Source organism: Podarcis raffonei, chromosome 9, assembly GCF_027172205.1.
Source record: "Podarcis raffonei isolate rPodRaf1 chromosome 9, rPodRaf1.pri, whole genome shotgun sequence".
In the NCBI taxonomy this organism is placed as follows: domain Eukaryota; kingdom Metazoa; phylum Chordata; class Lepidosauria; order Squamata; family Lacertidae; genus Podarcis; species Podarcis raffonei.
In genome coordinates, this window is record NC_070610.1 from 22,094,348 (window position 1) to 22,115,476 (window position 21,129).

Consider the following 21,129-nt stretch of genomic DNA (forward strand, 5'->3'; position numbering starts at 1 on the left):
GGAAACCAATAAAGTTTTATCCAAGGGGAGTTACAACACTAGCACTTTCAGAAGTATGCCCATTTTTGCATGTTATTACGGATAGGATGCAATGCTTTCAAGAGTTGACAGTCCTTTTTTAAACGGCAAGGTTTTAAGCTACAACTACACATTATTGGAAAATGCTGTTTTACACCAATTTCTCTTTGCAACATTAAAAAATAATAATCTTGTAGACATACCAACCAGAGCTGTGACCTTAAACACACTTGCTTTGAAATAAATTCTTTCTTGATACAGAGTCTTGGACTTCGCTATAAAAATGCCTTAACTTAAAGAACAAGAGTGTAAAGTAATAGAATTTCAGCATTGCTTTCTCACTGTAGAAAATAAGACTCCTGCCAACTACCAACAAATCTCAGCATCAGGTTTGGAATTATCTCTAGTATACTCTTACCCCTGTAATCACATCGAACAGAAAAGATTTCTACATAATTGCTACCTGTTCAATATATACAAATCTCAAATTGAATGAAAACAGACATATTAAGAGGAAGCTACACTTCAACTATCCTCTCAAAGTGGTTAGGGATGCTTGGGTATTTAATATAAACATTCAACTGAACAATGGCACAAAATTACATTGCAATATGTTTACAGTACAATATTATGCATTAGTCTCTGTGCTGCGTATTTGTATCGTTATTAATAATAATGGGACAAAGGACTGCTTCGCAGCATGCATACACAGAGAGCGAGCGAATAAATACATTTTGCTGCCTTTGGCAGAGGACAAGATGGTCCCTCTCCCTCCCCACTCTCCCAGTTTCTTCTTCAGAAGCTGATTGGACCTGCAACTGAATCACTGGTGAATGGACAGTATCCTCAACACCATCCTCTCTACTGCAACTGAAGGCAGTAGGGTACCACAGGAAGTGTGTGGCAGGCCATTAACCATTCCCAATTAATTACGGTTCACAGAACTCTTGAGTGTGAGGTAGGAGAAGTACTGGGCCTATTCAGCAAATTTAGGTTTATAGCACAGATATGGCCTAAAACTTATATTTTGCTAATGTATCCCATGAACACCTTACCCAAACATCCTACAGCAAAAAAAAAGCTAATTATCAGGATTCATTTTACTATTGGTAGTGACGGAAATACCAGCAGCCTCAAGAGAATCCCAAGCTTTGCACATGAAAAAGAAAAAAGTTTAGAAAAAACTAAAAGGGGGACTCACTCCCAAATAGGTAAAATAAGGACCAACAAAGTTCAATGGCCACAAAATACATGTTATGAAAAGCAAGGATAGGGATAGGATACAGAGCTGCTGCGAAATCGGAGGAGGAGGAGAAGAATTCAAAGGAGCAGCTGGAATCCTCAACAGGGAGCATATCACACTGCAACAATTTTGTAATATTTTTTTTTACAAAAATCCTTCATAAAAGCAATTTGTGTGGATAAGAACTGCTTTCAACAAGTTTAGAAGCACGACTTTGTAGATGGAAGATGGCAGCAAACCTGCTCAACCAGTTTAGTTTATTACAATTTAATAGGGGTGTTCCACAGCTACACAATCATGCTGACAAAGGAACTCCTTAAGTGGTTCTTAAATCAGGACCAAATTACCTCTGTCATTGTTCATGGGCCAAGTGCAAACCTTTTCTTTCCCAAATTGTTGGTGCAGAGAAGGGTCCAGATCGGGAGCCTGGAATGGGGGGGTAGGTCTGGATTTGGGAGTGAAGGAGAGAAACATACCTGCAATTTGTATTGGGAGAGAACTGGTGATGTTACAAGCTTCCTCTCTCTACAACGGTTGTCCCCTCATGTTGTACATAAATAACTGGGTAGTATTAATAGTAGCTTTACTCTAACCAGAGTCTGTTATACTGTACACAAGTGCTAAATATAACTTACACTAGTGTTATTGAATGACCTTCTACAGAAGTGTTCTCTCATCAATATACCTAGCCTAAGAAATTAGCTCGATGTGACTGCAATAGTGCCTTGTTGCTGGTTTTAGTTTAGTTAGCTTCGCAATATTCAAAATGAAGCAAATGCCAGTGTGATATCACAGAGCTACCAGTTTCCATTTGCATTGATCCTCTAGCACCAAAATTAGCAACTAAGCCTTGTTGATGCCATCAGCTACCTTTATGTTGCAATACTACTAGCAAATATTATTATGGATCGTTTTACTACTTTTATTTTCTGGTTATTTGTTGTTTTGCATTTGAATATAGTATGGAAGTTATCTTGTGAGGCTAAAAAGTGACTTATAAATATTTTAAATAAAAAATTGTACCCACCAGGCATGTACTGAAATGCAGTCTACCAGATGTTAATTTCTACTCCTAGTGGGTATACTTACACTTCATAGGATAATATGCCAAACACAAATGTATGAGTGGAAAATGTTTACAATAAGATTGCACTAGCCCTGTGTAATGTTTTGTCCTTTTTTGAACTCCACTCGATTTCGAAATTGTTCACCATACAAAAGAATTGAGGGCTACTATTCATCAATAATTCTAAAGCCATCTCTGGCTCACTCAGCTAATTTCATATTACTTTGGATCCTGGCCATATTTAAAAGGATCCTGTTCATAATACTGAAAATGCTCGGCAGACATGCACTCACTGCACATTTCCCAAGTTTCCTATTTCTCCTCCTCATATAGACCTTCTAAATATGAAGGAAGCCTACAACTGAATATTTTTAAAAAGCATTGAGCACTATCCAAAGAAGTTCCTCTAGCACAAGGACTTTTTGTTGTGCAACAGAGCTCCCATTCATTCTCCTCTAACCCACTCACCTAAATCTGTTTCAGGGGTTCCTCTGACCCTCCACAACACATTTGGGAAGGATGCAGAGGCACACAGGGAAAGGAGCAAGCGGAAAGCTTTGTGCTAGTACAATCACAGAACTGTAGAGTTGGAAGGGACCAGGAGTGTCATCTAGTGCAATACAGGAACCTTTTGCCCAATGCAGGACTCAAACCCACGACTCTGAGATCAGGAGTCTTGCGCTCTACCAACTGAGCTACTCCAGGCAATGTAGAAACTGCTTTGCTGGGAGACACCCTTGTTTTAATGTTCTAAATATACATCTGTTGGAAAGTAAAATGGGCAATGCAACAACACAACATATGCTACAAGCTCACATTAGTAGCATCATATTTCCTGGGAGTTGCCTCACCTAAGCCATTTGGCCAGGGAGAAGTGAGGGGGGAAACCCTGCTCCAACTCAACCACAAAAGTGAATAAAAACTATGCATATTTGTGTCTTGTTTGTGAGTGGGGCATAGGACCCAAATGACATACAGTCTGGACCCAGAAAGTCCTATTGACACCCCTGAGTACATTACAGTACCTGGCAACGACTAGGACAAGGTCCAATGTCTCTAGATAGGGAGAGATCAGGTGTAGATAGGTACAAGGCACACCTAGCAACAGACACCACCTGTGTTCAGCTCATAAGGACCCCAAGCTATGGACTTGGTCCTTAGCTTAAGGAAGTGCAACTCCATCCTCATCAGTTGTCTTCTTGACACACAGTACAGTCGTACCTCGGGTTACAGACGCTTCAGATTGCATTTTTTCAGGTTACGGGACCGCCGATACCAGGAAGTACCAGAACGGGTTACTTCCGGGTTTTGGCAGTCGTGCATGCACAGAGGCGCTAAATCACTCTTTGCGCATGCGCAGAAGCACCGAATCGCAACCCGCACATGCACAGACGCGCTGCTGAGGTTGTGAACGCTGCAGGTTGCAAACATGCATCCCGCACGGATTATGTTCACAACCCAAGCGTCCACTGTACTTCCATCTTGTCCAGTTCAAGCCTCAGCTTGTTCACCCTTATTCATTCCCAACCTGTCCAACAAACACTGAACTGTTGACACACAGGATTAACACAAAGCAGCTAGTATTCTTTTTCAGAGAAGAATACTTGAATCTTGCACCAACACTTCACCTCTGTTGATAGCAAGCTGGCATCACTTTAGAGACTTTGTAGCCATTCAAAAGTGAGCAGGAGCACCAACACAACAGCTGACTAAAATAGAATGGTACCTAAATTAGAATAAGATTTGAGGGCAGGAGGGAGAAACAGTAGTACTGGAAAGTGCTGTATTAACAGTGAAACTGGGGCATAGCTAACGACAAGAATTTGGATACCTTCCCTATGAATTAAGAATAATTTCACCATTCATCTTGGAGCAAGAAGGGAACTAGCCAACAAGCATGAAAAATTGTAAATTCAGGAACTAAAAATATGGCTCATGGAGAAACATTTTTTTAAAAAAAATCAACAAAAAGTTATCCAGTTTATATTTGGCTATTACTTACCCCCTTTTAGCTACCACCATGAGTTTGACCAGTGGAAGACAGGAGTGCCTGGCATGCTCTGGTCCATGGGGTCATGAAGAGTTGGACATGACTAAACGACTAAACAACAACAACTACCCCCTTTTACAATTTTTCAACAAGTGTCACAAAAATTCAGGCAAGGAATTTCACTATTTTCATTTTAGAACATGAATAAAACATGGCTAAAAGGTTGTGGCACACGGATGGAGGGCAGGTTGCCCCCTCCCTTATAATTTTACGAAACTATTTTGCACTGAGCTTGGAATGCAAGGTTGGAGAGGGTCTATATAGTTCAGAAGCTGGAAGTCTTAGGGGCGAAACTAGGCTTATTTTCACCCGGGTCAAAGACCCAGTATGACCCGGCCCCCCAGTGGCAGAGGGAGGGGGTGTGGGGGTACAGTCCGCCCCAGGTGTCATCACTGAGGGAAGGTGACAAAATGAACTTTTTAGGAGTGACACAGTGACTTAGGCACCTGCAGGTTCTGCGCTGCCTGAAATGGCAGCATGGGACTTGCCTCTGCCTACGCTGCTTCTCCCACAGCTGCCCTACAGCTGAGGGGGAGGCAGTGGAGAGGCCCCAAGTGGCGGAGAGGCTAGCCCCGCCCCCAGCTGCAGGACACACACACCCCGCACTAGGCACCCAAGCGGCTAGCTACATCGCTGGGCCCCCCACATGCATTTGTGTACACACACACACACACACACACACATGGGTTGGGAGCCTCATTGGCACCCCTCTGGAGGCTTCACCTGGGGCAAAAAACCTGGCTAGCCCTCCCCACTGCTACGGCTCTGGTCTTAGTTCCTTCTCCTAATGCGATGGGGGTTTCAGTCAGGAAATTAAGGGTAAAGGAGTAGAGACAAGAGGAATGTGTTAGGGACATGCACAGCTCCTTCAGTTGGGAAGACTAAAGAGCTTGGTGAATGGCTCTTCTGTGTGTGAAGCAAATGGAATCCTGCTAATACGCTTTTTTTGTCTGCATCTGTCTCCTAGCCCCTTTTTTTTTTTAATAGAAAGCTATTTATCACCGAGTTTAAAGTTTTTGTTCTAGGGTGGATTTGTTTATTATTCAATACAGTATGGTAAGTGTGTAAGTAAGCTACCGTTTTTTTTAAAAAAAGGAAACTAAGCAGGGGCAAGTGGCTTGGGTTCAGAAGCAGTGTGCAGGGAAAGGATAAGTGTCATTTTTAACTGCTCCAAATCTCCCACCTGATGAGAAAGCAGCCACTGGACATTTGTTACATGCATGCATATGCAAAGTGTAGTTAGGGCCTCTGGGTTGGTATACATATTGCTGGATTTCTCAGCAGCTAAACACTGTCAGCTGAAAGTGTGAACTACATCTCTAATTGCACTGTACTGCAAGCCACGCGTGCAATTTGACGGGCTCATTCATACCTTCACCATCATCAAATTACAATCCCGCTTCTGCAAAGGCGTTCAGTCTTCCCGAGGATCTCATACAGGGGTCTTTCCATAGTCTGACTCCTTCAGTAGTAGATGCCAAGGGTTGACCCTGCAACCTTCAACACGTTGTTCCCCATTAAAGTATGTCAATGTCTTCATGCTATGTCTCCATGGTGGGACTGATCATCGCCAACATATCCTACTTACAGCTAGGTATGCTTCCTGCTGACCACCAAAGAAGTAATGAGGGAAAGCCCTCTTTCTCATAATTTGCACTTTTCTGGGATATGAAGAGAGGTCTTTGGATGCTTGAAGTGAGAATTACAACCATTCTGAGTAACTAGTCTCGTCTGAAAAAGCACTGGGAAATGAAAACATTTTCATTTCCTTTAGCAAACCGTGGGGTTTAGGAGGCAAATTATTCCTGGGTGAAGCAGGAATAATAGTACCAAACACTCTGCTTATATTAAAAGTGATCCCCAACAAGAAAATAAATGGGAAAACATAGTGCTCTCTTATAGCAGTCACTACTATGTTATCACATGAATGGAAGCAACCCACAACTGCCATTAGCTAAGACGGATTTTTTAAAAAGAAGTTAGCAGGTGTAGTCCAAGCCATAGTGCAATGAGGTGTTGATACACTGCTACCTCAGGTTAAGAACTTAATTCGTTCCACAGGTCCGTTCGTAACCTGAAACTGTTCTTAACCTGAGGCACCACTTTAGCTAATGGGGCCTCCTGCTGCTGCCGCGTCGCCAGAGCACGATTTCTGTTCTCATCCTGAAGCAAAGTTCTTAACATGAGGTACTATTTCTGGGTTAGTGGAGTCTGTAATCTGAAGCTTCTGTAAACTGAAGCGTCTATAACCCGAGGTACCACTGTATAGTTACCACGTTATACAATTTATTTTCTGTATATATTAAGTCATGACTCTTAAGGTTCTTAACAAGGATAACAAGAACCTTGTGCACATTTAACATGCTTACCTAAATATATAGCATGTACATAGAAATGGCTGCATCTCCCAGTCACACGTACCTCTCAGCTGTCATGCAATTTGGCTCTCAGCCCTTGGACTTTAAATGAAGGATGAATGGGAACACATGGCTTTAATGGAGAATTTGACAAATTCGTGTTAGAGACAGTCATTGATGACTGCTAGCTATGATGGCTATGCTCTGCCTCCACAGTTGGAGCAGTAATGCTTCTGAATACCTGTTGCTGGAAACTGCAGGAGGCGAGAATGCTCTTGTCCCCAATCCTGCTTGCGGGTTTCCCACAGGCATCAAGTTGGCAAGTGTGAAAACCAGATGCTGGACTAGATGAGCCACTAGGCTGGTGCAGCAGGCTCTTCTTACATTTAAAAGCAATGTGCGAATCAATGTTTGAATTCCCCCAGTCTGCAATGCAAGAATGCAAGGCAAACCTATATTGATTGAGTAAGCAAAAGTCAGCCATTCCCCCCTCATTGACATTCCATACCATTCCATATCCCGGAGAACACTTTCCATCACTCAAGAAAGTGCCCTTAAGGGAATTCTAGAGTTCCAAAGTTAACCTCCACACCAATCATGTCATCTCTCCTTGCCCCACATGACTTGAAGATTACCCTAGCAACATGAAATTTCACCAGTGGTAAATACGTAATCATTTCTGTGGCATTATCCCATTAACTTCAAACAATCGTTTTGCAGTCAATAACTCCATCCCATCACAGAGAAGCAGCTTCCTACAGCATAACCCATTATGCAGCTTCAATGTCAGAATGTTTTCTTAGTACAGTGCTCTCCTCAAGCATTGATCTATAAGATGCAATCTGCTAACCATAATTTATGACCGACATCAGCTTCTTCTGTAAAAATCTGAGAGTTCACATCTGCATATTCATCATGGAAAATTGCATGCGTTAAAGTAAACGAACCAACGACACAAATCTTTCATCATACTTTCCAAGACGTGTAGTTCACACATTCAGGCAAAAGCCTCAACCCACAATGAAGGTTATTGTGCTTAATCAACAGCTTCATGCAAGTGAAATAAATCCATGGAGTTGTTGTAAGCAAGCTTTCTTTACCAAAGTGATTCTACCTAATCCTGTGCACCCAAGGAAATGAGAGTACTCTGGAGCTGCCTCAGTTTCAAATGGAAACACCAGTATGAGTTTCAACTTGTTAAAACGTATTCACTGTGAAGTCTCCAAGAATTGGGGAAGTGCCCAGCTTGTGACTACTATACCACCCTGAAGTTCAGCAGCAAATAAGCTGAAATGCTGTATTCCTGTTTGGAACTGCCCTGCACAATATGTTGGAGATATTTGTTGAAAGACGTTTTTTTAAAAAAAGTTATTACAAGTACAGTTAAATTTCCAATTCCAGAAGCTTCACAGTCATTAAAGCACAACACAGTCAAAAGCTTTTCCACTATACCTCAGCTTAAAAAAAAAAAATCTCCCAAACCCACACCTTGTACTCAACCAGTTACAACTGATTACTGTGGTTGAACAGATCACACACTACAATTGAAGCAGAAAATTTAGGTGGTTTTTTTTACCTACTCATTGTAGATATGTAGCTTCCAAACCCCTGGAATGCATCCACCATCATCAACTAACTTTACATATTCATAGGTTCAATCAAAAAGGCAAATAGCTCATGCAAATACTTCAGTTGTTTCTTTATGTCAAATGCAGAAGAAACTTGCTTAGTCAGAACCAAGTCCCAGTGCTTTCAATGGGGCTCATTTCCAAGCACACATGCTTAGGCTTGCAGTCTCACAGACAGCTCACCAATTAACTTTCATTTTCTAAGGCAAGAAAGGAAAGGAAATGTTCTGTTGGACTAAAACTTGAACATAGGTCTCCCATACAAATAGCAAATAAAACAATTAAGATCTGAGTGTGTGTGTGTGTGTGTGTGTGTGTGTGTGTGAGAGAGAGAGAGAGAGAGAGAGAGAGAGAGAGAGATGCGTATTTTTTCCTACCTTAACACAATCTGTTCATTGGTACATACATTCTGCAATGAAGGTTTATTAAACATCTGTTATAATGTAACCTGATTTTTCCCCAATAACTTTACAAGTGATGCCTGGAAAACGTTTAACCCAGTGGCACTTTATATGCCAGCATACTGAAGCAAAGCACTTAGGGATTTCATCAGCTCATTCCAAGCAGTCGAGTTTGTCCTGTACATTTCTTTAGTGGGCCATTGATTGCTTGAGGCATGCTTGGTACTAAAAAGCATTTTAAAAAATCCTTTCATTTTTCAGTGAACCTCAAGAAATCATTCACACACCACCTTTCCTTGACCACAGTGCAACGGTATCAGATTTCAACGTGAATGCCCTTTCCAGTCCCCCTCTTTTTGCCAGCAGTGTTTTGTATAAATAGAAACAAAAGTATAAGCATTTGAAACTACTGAGCATCTTTACAAAGCTAGATGACCTTAACCACATCACAAGTTGAGGCGTGATACTTAATTACACGAGTGTTTTGAATTGCAGTATTTAAACTTCCATGTTCATACCACTGATTTTCTTCCTTTATTACAAAGGAATCCATCAAACAAACATCCAACATTTCCTATGGCTTGTTGTTGTTGTTGTTTCACAGACTAGTATTACCACACTATTGGAAATTAGAAGAAAAAATCGCCAAGACTTCTTCACAACTTTGACACCTACAAGTATGCTCTTGGGAGCCCCACTCCAGTCTTGATACATCATCCACGACTGTGAGATTTAGTTAATGCAAGACTCCAGCAGATCTCTGCATGCCTCAAAATGACACTCATGCTCTTAAAACGAACTAAACACTCTACTGTTCCCCATCTTTTTTGGAAACTTGGGTAGTCACAAAACACATTATAGTAACTAGCAAGTCACAACATGCTAAATTCTCTGCATTAAAAAAAGAGAGACAGGCTTTAAACTGTGTGGCTAATCCAGTTATGCTTTGATGGAGGTTTCTCTCAGGTCAAGGTTACGGTCCCTGACTGAGAGGAAGAGAAATACCATAAAAAGAGGGCAGGGTAGGGGGGAGGAGGATTGAGAAAGACAAGGATTCCTACACCTAACCAACATTTCGTCCAACGCAGTAATTATTTTCTGCAATGCAATAATTATTTTCTCCAATTATATCCACTTTTAGAAAAGAGGCAACTAAGCAACCCAAATGATGCCTACTATGTTGAAGAAAACACAACACACCTAAGGTTTGATGTTTAGTTCACGGAATAAACACGAACAAAACAAAACATTTCATTGCTGGCCAAGTTTTCCCACAAGAAAACACCTGTCCTGGGTGTTCTGAATAATAAGCTAAAGGCCACAGTAACAGATTACTCTGAGAATAAGTACCTGGACTGGCAGCCAATGACAAGATGGACAAAAAATTAACTGGGAATGACTCCTCCTCCAATTACAAGCTCTTCTTCACCATGCCCCTTTGTACTTTTCCCATCAATCACTGAGGGTAAAATTATCGGTGCAATGCCAGCTTCAACCATTTTGACATGAAAAGGGTATATATTTAATTTAAGTACATTACACACTATAAAATAATTCTTGAATTATTTCAATAATTGAAATAATGGCAATGGCTTCTTTTTTGCATGTTTCCCACTGAAGCACTTGAGCATGAATGAGGAGCCTGCTGCACTCCAGATTGTCATTGGACTTCCAATCCCATCATCCCTGACCATTGGACATTTTAAAAAACGAACTTGTTCTTCCAAGTAAGAAACTTTACTAACCTTCCAAAGCAATTACTTGGGAACATTTTAGCAGACTACTGGCATTCAACTCGTGGGTTGCAGCCACAGTTGGTGGCACCAACCGTTTTTGGTTTGAGTTCTCCTGCACCAAATAAAAAGTTTCAAAGGAAAAGATAGATAGGGGCGAGAAAGGATAAGAGAAAAAGACCTTTAAAAACTGAAAAGGTGCATCTCATGTCTAAGCAGGTTGGACGACTATTGATCTTTAGATAGCTTTATTACAAACGTTTATACCAACTGTGTGTGTCAGTTTTAGCTTGATAAATTAACTCTGATGGCCTTTTGGCTGATGCCCTGGTGGTCCACTGGAATGCAGAGATAACCAGGGCTATCGACTGTCTGGTTCCGAAGCACCCTCTCCAATTGCATGGGGTCCAGATGGCTCCATGGTTTCCACCGGAGCTAAGGGCGATGAAACAACTGTTGAGACAGCTAGAGCACCAGTGGCAGAAAACCCACTCTAAATCAGACCAAACACAGGTTAGAGCTCAATGTCAAGCCTACCAAGTGGTGATATTGATGGTGAAGAGGACCTTCTTCACTGCCTCTATTGCATCTGTGGAAAATAGTTACAGGAGACTCCTCCAGGTGGTCCAGAGTTTAAAGGATCCACCTTTACCATCGGGGTCCAGTGAGGACCCCAATATCTCCTGTGGTGACTTGGCAAAGTTTTTTGCAGATAAAATTACTCAGACCCACCGTAGGGGCAGGACTGGGGAGGGAGAGTGCCAGACTCTGACTAGTCAGGTTGTATGGGATCAATTTCAATCAGTTACCTCTGAGGATTTGGACAGCCTGCTTAGACGAGTGATACTGCCCATCCTGGCTCATAAAAGCAAGCCAGGGAGGGTTGGGCAATTGGCCTTGTGGGGTGGTGAATACTTCCCTCTGTGAGGGAGTCTTCCCAGACACACTTCTTAAAAATACCATCTTTGGACTCAGCCATCATGGCCAATTATAGTCCAATCTCAAATCTTCCATTCTTGGGCAAGGTAAGTGAGCAGGCGGTTACTGAACAATTCCAGGCATGTCTGGAGGATGTGGACCATTTGGATCCCTTCCAATCAGGGTTCAGGCCTCATCACAGGACTGAAACTGCCTTGGATGCGCTGGTCGATGATGTCCAGTGGGCTAGAGACAGAGGTGAAAACTGTTTCCTAGTTCTGCTGGATCTCTCAGTGGCCTCTGACACCATTGACCATGACATCCTTCTGGACCATCTAGAGGAGTTAGGAGCTGAAGGGACATTGTTCTACAGCGGTTCCGCTCCTTCCTCCTGGGCCGTGTCCAGAGAGTGGTGTTGGGAGGGGAGTGTTCAGACGCCTGGGCGATATATCAATATATCGCCCAGGACCGGTATGAGGGGCAGACCACGATGACAGTTTCACTCAGCAGTATATTGCTGGTAAAACTGCTGACTTCTGAATCCCTCTGCTACCAGCGCCAAGGGCGAAACAAGCTGCAGCCAGGCGCTGGAGGCAGCGGTTTCACCAGCGATATACCACTGAATGACACTGCCATCGTCTGCCCTCATATTGGCAGAAGGAGAAACAAGTTGCATCAGTGAGGTGCTGATACAGCTTGTTCCTCCCTCTGCCTCTTTCAACTGCTTGGCTGAGGAGCGTGCTGTTACCCTCACATCAACCAAGCAGTTTTAAAGAGCCCCCGGCGGTGAGAGGGCTCCGTTAAGGTGCTCCCCCTCCCCAGCTGAGAGAGCCCTGATCCGGCTCCTGCTTGCACACCAGCAGGAGCAGGATGGGGGCTGCAAAGCTAGGGAGGCGCAGGCTCCATCACACTTATCGCTTAAGGGGGGGCATCTGCTGTTCCCCCTCAATGGAGAAGTTTAAAGGATCCCCTGCCTCTAGCTGTCCTTCTAGAACTGCAGTCCAATTATTATTCCTGTCATACTAACTGTCACAGCAGTGCAGAATGCTAAGCAAATCAAAGAGAGGTCAGTGTTGAGAATGCAACTGTCTGCGCAGGAGAAAGAAAGGACATTTCTACTGGATGTGAAAAAAAGCCGGAGTGCTACTTGACACTGTTCGGCCTGTCTGACGGAGACAAGCATCTGAGTGCTTCTCTTGTAACAATAAAGCATGCACATTCCAACCTCTTGCTTCAATGATGGTTTCAGAGTTTGAAGCATTAAAATAGAGCAGCACAGGTTTTCCCACGAAAGGCTTCACCTGGACTGCAGAATCAGCTGGTTACCTTAAGAGTACACACACATATGGTAATTTCACTCTTGGTTCAGCAGTTCTGGTTGCCCCAGCAGACCTTGAGAAGTCTACTGCTAGGCAAGTGAGGTGAGCGGGGGCACGGGAGAGAAACAGTAGAGAGTTAGGTATTGTTGTTGGTCACCCTCCAGACAGCATATAAGGATTAGCCTATAAACTTGGTAGTTTTCACTGGGTTATTCAATACAAGCCCTAGAGTGGTTCTCCCCATGATGAGAAAACCTGACACTAGACGTTAGCCTAGCAGAGAGGAAGCAGCATAGGAACAATCTGATGCCAGGAATACTGTGGGGGAAGGGGAGGGGCTGAGTGAGGAAAAGAGATTTCTGACTGCAGTGTGCCTTAAAGGACCTTAACAGTTATTCCTTCCTTAGGAAATTTCTATGGCTAGGGCCCCATTAAGAGACATTCACAAATCTGTTCCAATCAAGTTCCTGAACCAAAAGAGAAAAGCAAATAAACCAAAGCAGAACCCATGATATTAAGAACACAAACATTCAATGTTGTTGTTGTTGTTGTTGTTGTGCACACGTAAATAGCATGCTATTCTAAGCCTGCTAGGATTAACATCCTGCTATGTTGTTTGGTAGGCTGTGAGGAGGTTTTACTTAATAACAAATTCTTGATGTTGCTGGATGACAACTCTCACCATTCCTGGCCATTGGCTTGTGCTGCCTGAGGCTGCTGGGAGTCACAAAGAATGTTTCAAAGTAATGGGTGCCATTCATCCTTTCAAAGCATTCTACAAACCAACCAGTAATCCTGTTTTACTGATAGGAAGGTGAAACAATCCATAAGGTCTTGAAATAAGCCATATCAAGTTCAACTTCAGGGGCGTTTTCAAACGAATAGAAACAACTTTGAGCCTACCTATCTGTGTATCATATTGTTAAGGCGGAACAGAAAGCAAATGATACTTTCCCCCCAAAAAAGCCAGATATACATTCTACTAGATATCAGTTTTACAGATGTGCCAAATGTAAGAAACACACTTTTCTTTTCAGACTGGAGATTTAAACCAGTCTGAAATGTGAAATATAAACCTCTCAGCAGTTACCTAGGGGCATCAGGCATCCCTTCCACGTTCTGTAAGATCAAGCACAAAACTCGGAGAGAAGAAAAAACTTAATGGGCTTTTTCTACTGTCAGCTGCGGCAACGCCTCCACCGGCCCTCAAGCGATGAAACGAGGACGCCTGTTGCCTAAACTCTTCGGAGTCCGCAAATGCGATTTCTCCCCATCTGATCAGCGGCAGCCTGCGCCAGGTCCCGTTCGCAGAAGGGCTCGCAGCACAGAGCAGGCGCAACAGGGATCAGCCAGGAGAGAGAACCCTTTGGCCTGAGCTGCGACATCCTTGCCAACTTTCCCCTTAAGTGCCTGGCACAAGCTAAAGCTGGCGGGTGGCGGCGCGGGGTGGGGGGAAAGGAGAGAGGGAGAGGAGAGAAGCCGTCTCTCTCTCTCCCCCCACCCCCGGGCGCAGGGCGGAGAGAAGGCGCAGAATCGCGGCGGGCCAATGCGGCCGAGGCGGAGCCCAGCCAGAGCCGGCGCCAACAGCAGCAAAACGCCAGGGGGAAGGAAAGGGCAAGAGCAACTCGGAGTCCAAGCAACTCGCAGGAAGGCCAAGGCCGCCGGCCAATGGGGAGACCCCCGCCGCCGCGGCCGCGCACCCCATTGGCCCAGCCGCGCGTCCCGCCGGAATGGGGGAGGCCACGGAGAAAGCGGGGGGGGGGGGAGTGGGAGACGAGGCGAAGCTCTCCACAGCTCCTCGCGCCAACTTGACAGCGACCCTCTTCCACACACACACACACACACATATATCTATAAATCTCGCCTCAGACCCCACAGCCGTAGCCCTTTTCAAAGGCGGACACCCACCCGAAGTTGCGGCGCCCCCAAAGTTCCCTCACGACCTTTTCCCGCGGCGCCTCACGCCCCACAAAAGCCCACCGACTCCCCTCAGCCTCAGAGTCCGCTCTCTCTCGGTTACCCGCTGCGCCACTCTTCCAGCTTTGAGGAGCCTGAGGGCAAAAGGGACGAGCGGCGTTCAGTTTCCTCCGTCCCCTCGCCCCCCTCACCTCGCCGAGCTTCCCGCCGAAGCGCAGCAGCCCTGCAGTGGCGCTTTATTACCTTCCGCAGAGGCGGCGGCGGGACGCTTCGCCTCGCGCGCCTTGGGCAGCTGCTGGGTATGCGAGTGTGTCTGGGCGCGCACTCCTCGTTCCTGGGTTTCTCGCGCTCTTCTTTTCTTTTTTTTCCCTTCCCCCCACCCCTTTTTGGGTCCGCTCGCCGCCCAGTGCGCGTGCTCAGCACCAGCCGGGACCAGCCGAGGAGCGCCTTCCTCGCCTCCTTTCTTCGACGGAGCCGCAGCACCTGCCTTTCCTCCCCCCCCGGTGACGTCACGGCATTCCTCAATACCTGGCCCAGAAGCGGAGCGGGGCCAGATCGCGACTCTTTCCTTCTCCCTCGAACAAGTAAGACACACGTGAGCGCAAACGCCGCAGGACAAAACCCGTACACTTTGTTCTGTGTCGCTTTGGGGGTCGATCCTCCTGGGTGTCGCATCCCGCAGAGCCCACCCCCGCCCACCTCGGTTGCTGTGACTTTAACACAGCCGACAGCCTTTGACCAGGTGAGGCTTATGCCCCATCGCTTCATCTACATGACCAGAAAGGTGGAGGGGGGAGAGACTTACTGGCTGCATTTCTGCCTGCTCTTGAAGGCTAAGAAAAGCTTTGCTAGAGCAGGGCAAAGGCAGACCCTGCAAGTATCCCTATTTTCCAAGGACGCCACTGATTTTTCTGATTGCCCTCCCGGTTTCCGCTTGGATCCCGGAATGTCCGCTTCTCCTTAGGATGCCCCTATTTTCGTTGGAGAAAAGTTGGAGGGTATGGAGTTATCCAACCCCCTGAGCCGTCTGAAGGCAATCCTGTATAGGGAAGGTTTTTTATAAAAATGTTTAATGTTCTCTTATGATTTTATATATGTTGGAAGCTACCCAAAGTGGCTGTGGGAACCCAGTCAGATGTTAAATAATAAATGTTAATAATAAATAGTAAAATGTCCTTATGGAATGGGACTGTCCCTATTTTCAACGGAGAAATGTCGGAGGGTATGCATCTAGTCCGGCTTCAGGTTCTCACAGGGAGAAGCCCACAAGCAAGACCTGAGCCATAGGAACCGACTTCTAGGGCCCAAGGTTCCTTTGGCTCCCCCAATGAAAGTTTTCAAGGGGGCCAGGGCACCCCAAATTCATGGCTATTTGCCATTCAAATAGTGTGCGTGTACTACAGCATGTGATAGATTGTGCGGGGGGAGGGCTTACCTGCCCCCTAAATATTTTATTCAGGTTGGCACCCCTGACCTGAGCCATCAGTGCCCTCTACACCTGGGATTCCCAAGAAGAAGATGGAGGCAGAACACAGCCATCCTGTAGCTACGTCTTGTGGGAGCAAATTCCATAGTTTATGCATTAAACCGAGCCCCTTCAGGAAAACAATGTTGGTGCCTCTCCCAGGGGAATTGCAATGATGCAGCTAACTCATCCCCTTAGAACATAAGTAGGTTTGGCATTTACTGACACACAAGAATCTGGGGTCATAACTTCACAAAACCGATTGCTGCTGATTATGAAAGTAGACAGCAAGAAGTGGTAAAACACAAAACCACAGTGGTTTGAAGGTGCAATAAAAAGAAATGTTTAAATGTGTCAAACTGTACACGAGTTCCTAAAAGGAAACAGATTCAAAATCTGCTTTGGGCTTTGCTGGCAATAAAGAGCTTGGGCATGCATGATTGCTTAGTCATTCAGACTGCAATCCTGGAAGCAAGCCCTACAGGATTCCATGGAACGTTTGAGCAGGCATGCATGGGATTTCTTTTTGCAAATGATGATCTCCAAGCACCAGTTTACAATATTTAAAATTGGGAATACGTCCCAGAATTGTTCAGAAGAAGAAGAAGAATAGCCTGGCCCGACCCATGTTTTCTTGGCAATAGCTTCCAAGGTCTCAGTGGCACTTGCCTCCAAGTAAATAAGGTTAGGACTGCAGCCTAAAATGTGGACCAGGCTGTCAGCCTTAATCTTCTAAGCTGGGATCATGCCACTTGTATTTGGTGCTGTGCTATACTTAGTATGCTATTGGCATTAAATGGTAAGTTACCAGTGAGGCTGACTGACAAGATACAAAAGGGGATTGGGGCTCTTGTACATTTAATAGTTGTAAAAAAAGAGGCAATTTGAGCAGATGTAACTTTTCTCCACCCAAGACATGACAAAATTCCATTTCATTCACTTCTTCCAAAATTCCATCTTCTACTCAACTATTATAGGGACAAGAGATTTGTTCTCTGTTAGACCTGGACACCTAAATAGACATAGGAAAGTTTTCCCCCCTACTCAAGGTAACCTCCATGTGCATCAGTCTGGGATCTAAATTCCATGGAAGACTTAATACTAGAGAACATTGGTGACTTGGCACTACTTTAAATGATTTGGTAACTGAGCACGTCAGGAGGGCATTGTGTTCTTTGACCCAAGTATTTTAAAAGATGAATGGACTGTGCTAAATGCAGTCTTACGTTATTGCCGCATGAAAGAAAACTATGTTTACTTTCATTATGGTTTGCTCTGGAGAGAAAGTACACACACACACAAAAAAACACCATAAGAGAAGCTGTCAAATCATGAGAATGCATACTTGTTTGGTGAGTAAACGCATAACTCAGATCCAATTGATGAAAATGGTACTTACAGGGCATTAAATTAACTAGGTGGCTCATGCAGGCTATTCAGTGAAGCTAGCACCTGAAGATTTAGAATAGCATCTGTTGCCTTAAAGGTCAGCTCTGTTTGATCACCTGTGTGCAAACTCATAAGGAGAGGAAATACATCACATAGATCTTTTAGCACTAGTTCACTGCTGTTCACATGAAGGGTGGCAGAGACATCATCACCCAAGGAACGTGGTAACTGAGCTTCCATTTCTAACTTGAACTTGGTGAAGACCATTCCACCAAATCTGGAAGGCAAAAAGGAATTTCTCGTGTTTCTTTAGTTGCCAAACATAATATATTTTGAAACAAAAAAGTGCCCCCCCAATAGCCCAAAAATGCTGACACAAAAGGTGGACTGGGGGTTTTATTTAGACATTTCTACCTACTTACTGTGGGTAGCGCTGTGGTCTAAACCACTGAGCCTAGGGCTTGCCGATCAGAAGGTCGGCGGTTCGAATCCCCACGATGGAGTGAGCTCCCGTTGCTCAGTCCCTGCTCCTGCCAATCTAGCAGTTTGAAAGCACATCAAAGTGCAAGTAGATCAATAGGTATTGCTCCGGTGGGAAGGTGAACGGCGTTTCCGTGAGCTGCTCTGGTTTTGCCAGAAGCGGCTTACTCATGCTGGCCACATGACCCGGAAAAACTGTCTGCGGACAAACGTCGGCTCCCTCGGCCAGTAAAGCAAAATGAGTGCCGCAACCCCAGAGTTGTTCATGACTGGACTTAACTGTCAGGGTTCCTTTACCTTTACCTTTACCCACTTACTTTAATTTTATAAATAAGTTCAAAGCATCTCACAAAATGACTGAAATACACCAAAATGTAGCATTAACAAAATAATAACTATCTAAACATTACTAACAAAAATACAGTATCGTGTAACAAAAGTAGGTTAAAAAAGGTTAAAGAACAGGGAGAAAGAATTATTAACTGCCATTAAATGTTCAGTGGAATAAAAAGGGCTTAGCAGAACACTTGAACTTAACAGGAGCCCTGCTGTAAGCACAGCATCCTGGGCTTACAGTGGCCAGGAAAATGCCTATGGGGAAGCCCTCAACCAGGTCATCAGCACTCTCCCTGCTTGTGATCTCCAGCAACTGATATTCAGAGGCACAATGCCTCCAACAGTGGAGGTAGAAAAAGCCATCATGGCGACAAAGCTTAAAAGAGAGGCAGCCAGCCACCCTTTTCTAGCAAGTAAGTTCCATAATATGGGTGCTGCAAAAGAAAACGCCGTTTCTTAGATCCCAACCACTTCTGAGCGTGGTGGAATGCACACCAGAGCCTCCAGCATTGAATAAATGCAGTGGGTGGACAGATTGTATGGGCCATATCTCCGTGGTAGAACATCTGCTTTGCACACCCTCCAACAAAAATAGGGACGTCCCACAAGGATAATTTTACTATTTATACCCCACACATCTTACTGGGTGGCCCCAGCCACTCTGGGCAACTTCCAACATATATAAAAACATAATAGAACCAGTGCTCATTGAGGGGCAGTATTTCTTTTTTAAAAATATTTTTATTAAGAATTTCAACACAATAATTTTAACAAAAATACATCATCCACATTATTTTTTCCCCGTTTCCCCCTCCCCCCCCTGAACATATGCCCACCCTCCCAATCCCTCTCCGCGACTTCTCTCAGCTCCTATCTCTGGTTTCTCAACATATGCTTTTATCTGCATGTTATGAAATTGTAATGATCCTCAATTTGTCTATTTGTATATTACCAATAAAGATTTTGTGAATGTTTATTCAAAACCTGCTAAGGAGTCCAATTCATATTGTTGTTTCTTCAAATATTTCATGAAAGGTTCCCATTCATCTTTAAAATCACATTTATCTTTGTCACATAATTTGTGTGTCAGTTTTGCCAATTCCGCATAATCCATCAATTTTTCTTGCCACAGTTCTTTCATCAGGGTTTCTTCATTCTTCCATCCTTGCGCTATTAAGACTCTTGCCGCCGTTGTCACATACATTAAAATGTTTTTAAATTTCTTTGGCAGGTCTTTCCCCATAATCCCTAACAAGAAAGTTTCAGGTTTTTTCACAAATGTTAGTTGAAACATTTTCTTTAACTCGTTATATGAGGGGCAGTATTTCAATATGAGTAGGAAAATAAGAGTAACCCTAAACATTTTTTAAGGAAAAAAAGCACTGAATAGAACATTAAACATAAAAAAACCCTATACAGGATTGCCTTCAGGTGGCTCGGGGGTTGGATAACTCCATACCCTCCAACATTTCTCCAATGAAAATAGGGACATCCTAAGGAAAAGTGGGACATTCCGGGATCAAATCAGAAACCGGGACAGCTTCTCTAAATCAAGGATGTCCCTGAAAATAGAGACTTGGAGGGTCTGGCTTTGTGGGCAGAAGTTCCCAGGTTCAATCTCCAGGTAGACCGGGAATGTCCCTGGTTTGAAACCCTGGAGAGCCATTGCAAGTTCATGTAGGCAGTACTGACTCAGTTTCCAGATATCGTAGCCCCAAATCACTGTCTTTGTAGGTAAAACCAGTGCATCTACAATATATTATACAGAGTGTGCATCTCTTTCTGCAAATGCTTAACGCTCCTGTTGTTGTAGACAATAAAGAGCTGGACAAAAAGACTGGTAGGCAAGCATAAGGAGAACAAGGTGGAGGGGATAAGATGCTGCAAATGTGGGAGTAAAACAACCATTACAGGAGTGTTTTCAAATCTATGGGTTCTTGAGTATCCTTAGAGATACAAACGCCATCATTTGGGCATCATTATTTTAGCCCTTTATGTGTAGAAGGAGATTGGGGTCAAGGCAAAACAGTGCTGCAAAGAGCTGAAGCAATTGCATTGATGCTGTTATTCGCCACCCACACCACATACTTTCTGGATCATAGTACAAACTGTACAAAAGTACATAGCAGATAAGGCAATAACTTTTGACTAATGCCTGCTGGGGTAAGATTATTCAGGGTTCAAGTTTGTATAAGATCCTTATCAGGCAGAAGGAGAGATTAGAAGCTGCAGGTATGGAGGAAACTTGTTTAGAAATGCAAATGTTTTACTCATCATATTGCAATGTATTTAGTGGTAGTACGCGGGAACCCAAATAACACCTCTTCTAAACACATCTACACTTAGATCTTGAAGGCCTTGAGTTGAATCTAAATTCCATTTGAAGCCACAAGACCTGCTTCCCAGTAGATGTGTTTAGGATCAGTGTTTTACTTGGACGAAAGCCTCATTGACTTTAAGCTAGTATTTAAGCACACGTAAGCCTGCAGTATACGTTTCTATATTTCTTCTACAAAATAGGAAACACAGAAGAAGTTGTAATTTGCATACAATACAGTTATGTATCTAACTATAAAGCGCATCTTGTAAAAATGTTGTAGAGCATTCATTTTGAGGGTGCATTGCTGGCTAATCTTTCTATTCCCTTTCCCCTGTTTGGTGTATGGCACTTTCCGGAATGACTTTTAGTCATCCTTGCCGTCTGCATTCCCTTTTAGTCTACCTGATAAAGAATTCAGTTTTAGCTCAGAATTTGCATTCTCCTACCTGCAGCAATACAAATTGTTTCCATAAAACATCATTGCCTTTA

The 21,129-nt window shown here is 43.9% G+C and overlaps 1 protein-coding gene across 2 annotated transcripts in view; it reads right to left on the reverse strand.

The window, feature by feature from the left end:
* MTUS1 (microtubule associated scaffold protein 1) overlaps window positions 1-14,990 on the reverse strand; it is a 103,266-nt gene extending 88,276 nt beyond the window's left edge. For both annotated transcript variants that reach the window (XM_053404466.1, XM_053404465.1), the window contains exon 1: window positions 14,894-14,990. The gene's annotated coding sequence lies outside the window, so the exon portion shown is untranslated. The remainder of the gene's footprint in view (window positions 1-14,893) is intronic.
* Between the last annotated feature and the right edge of the window lie 6,139 nt (window positions 14,991-21,129).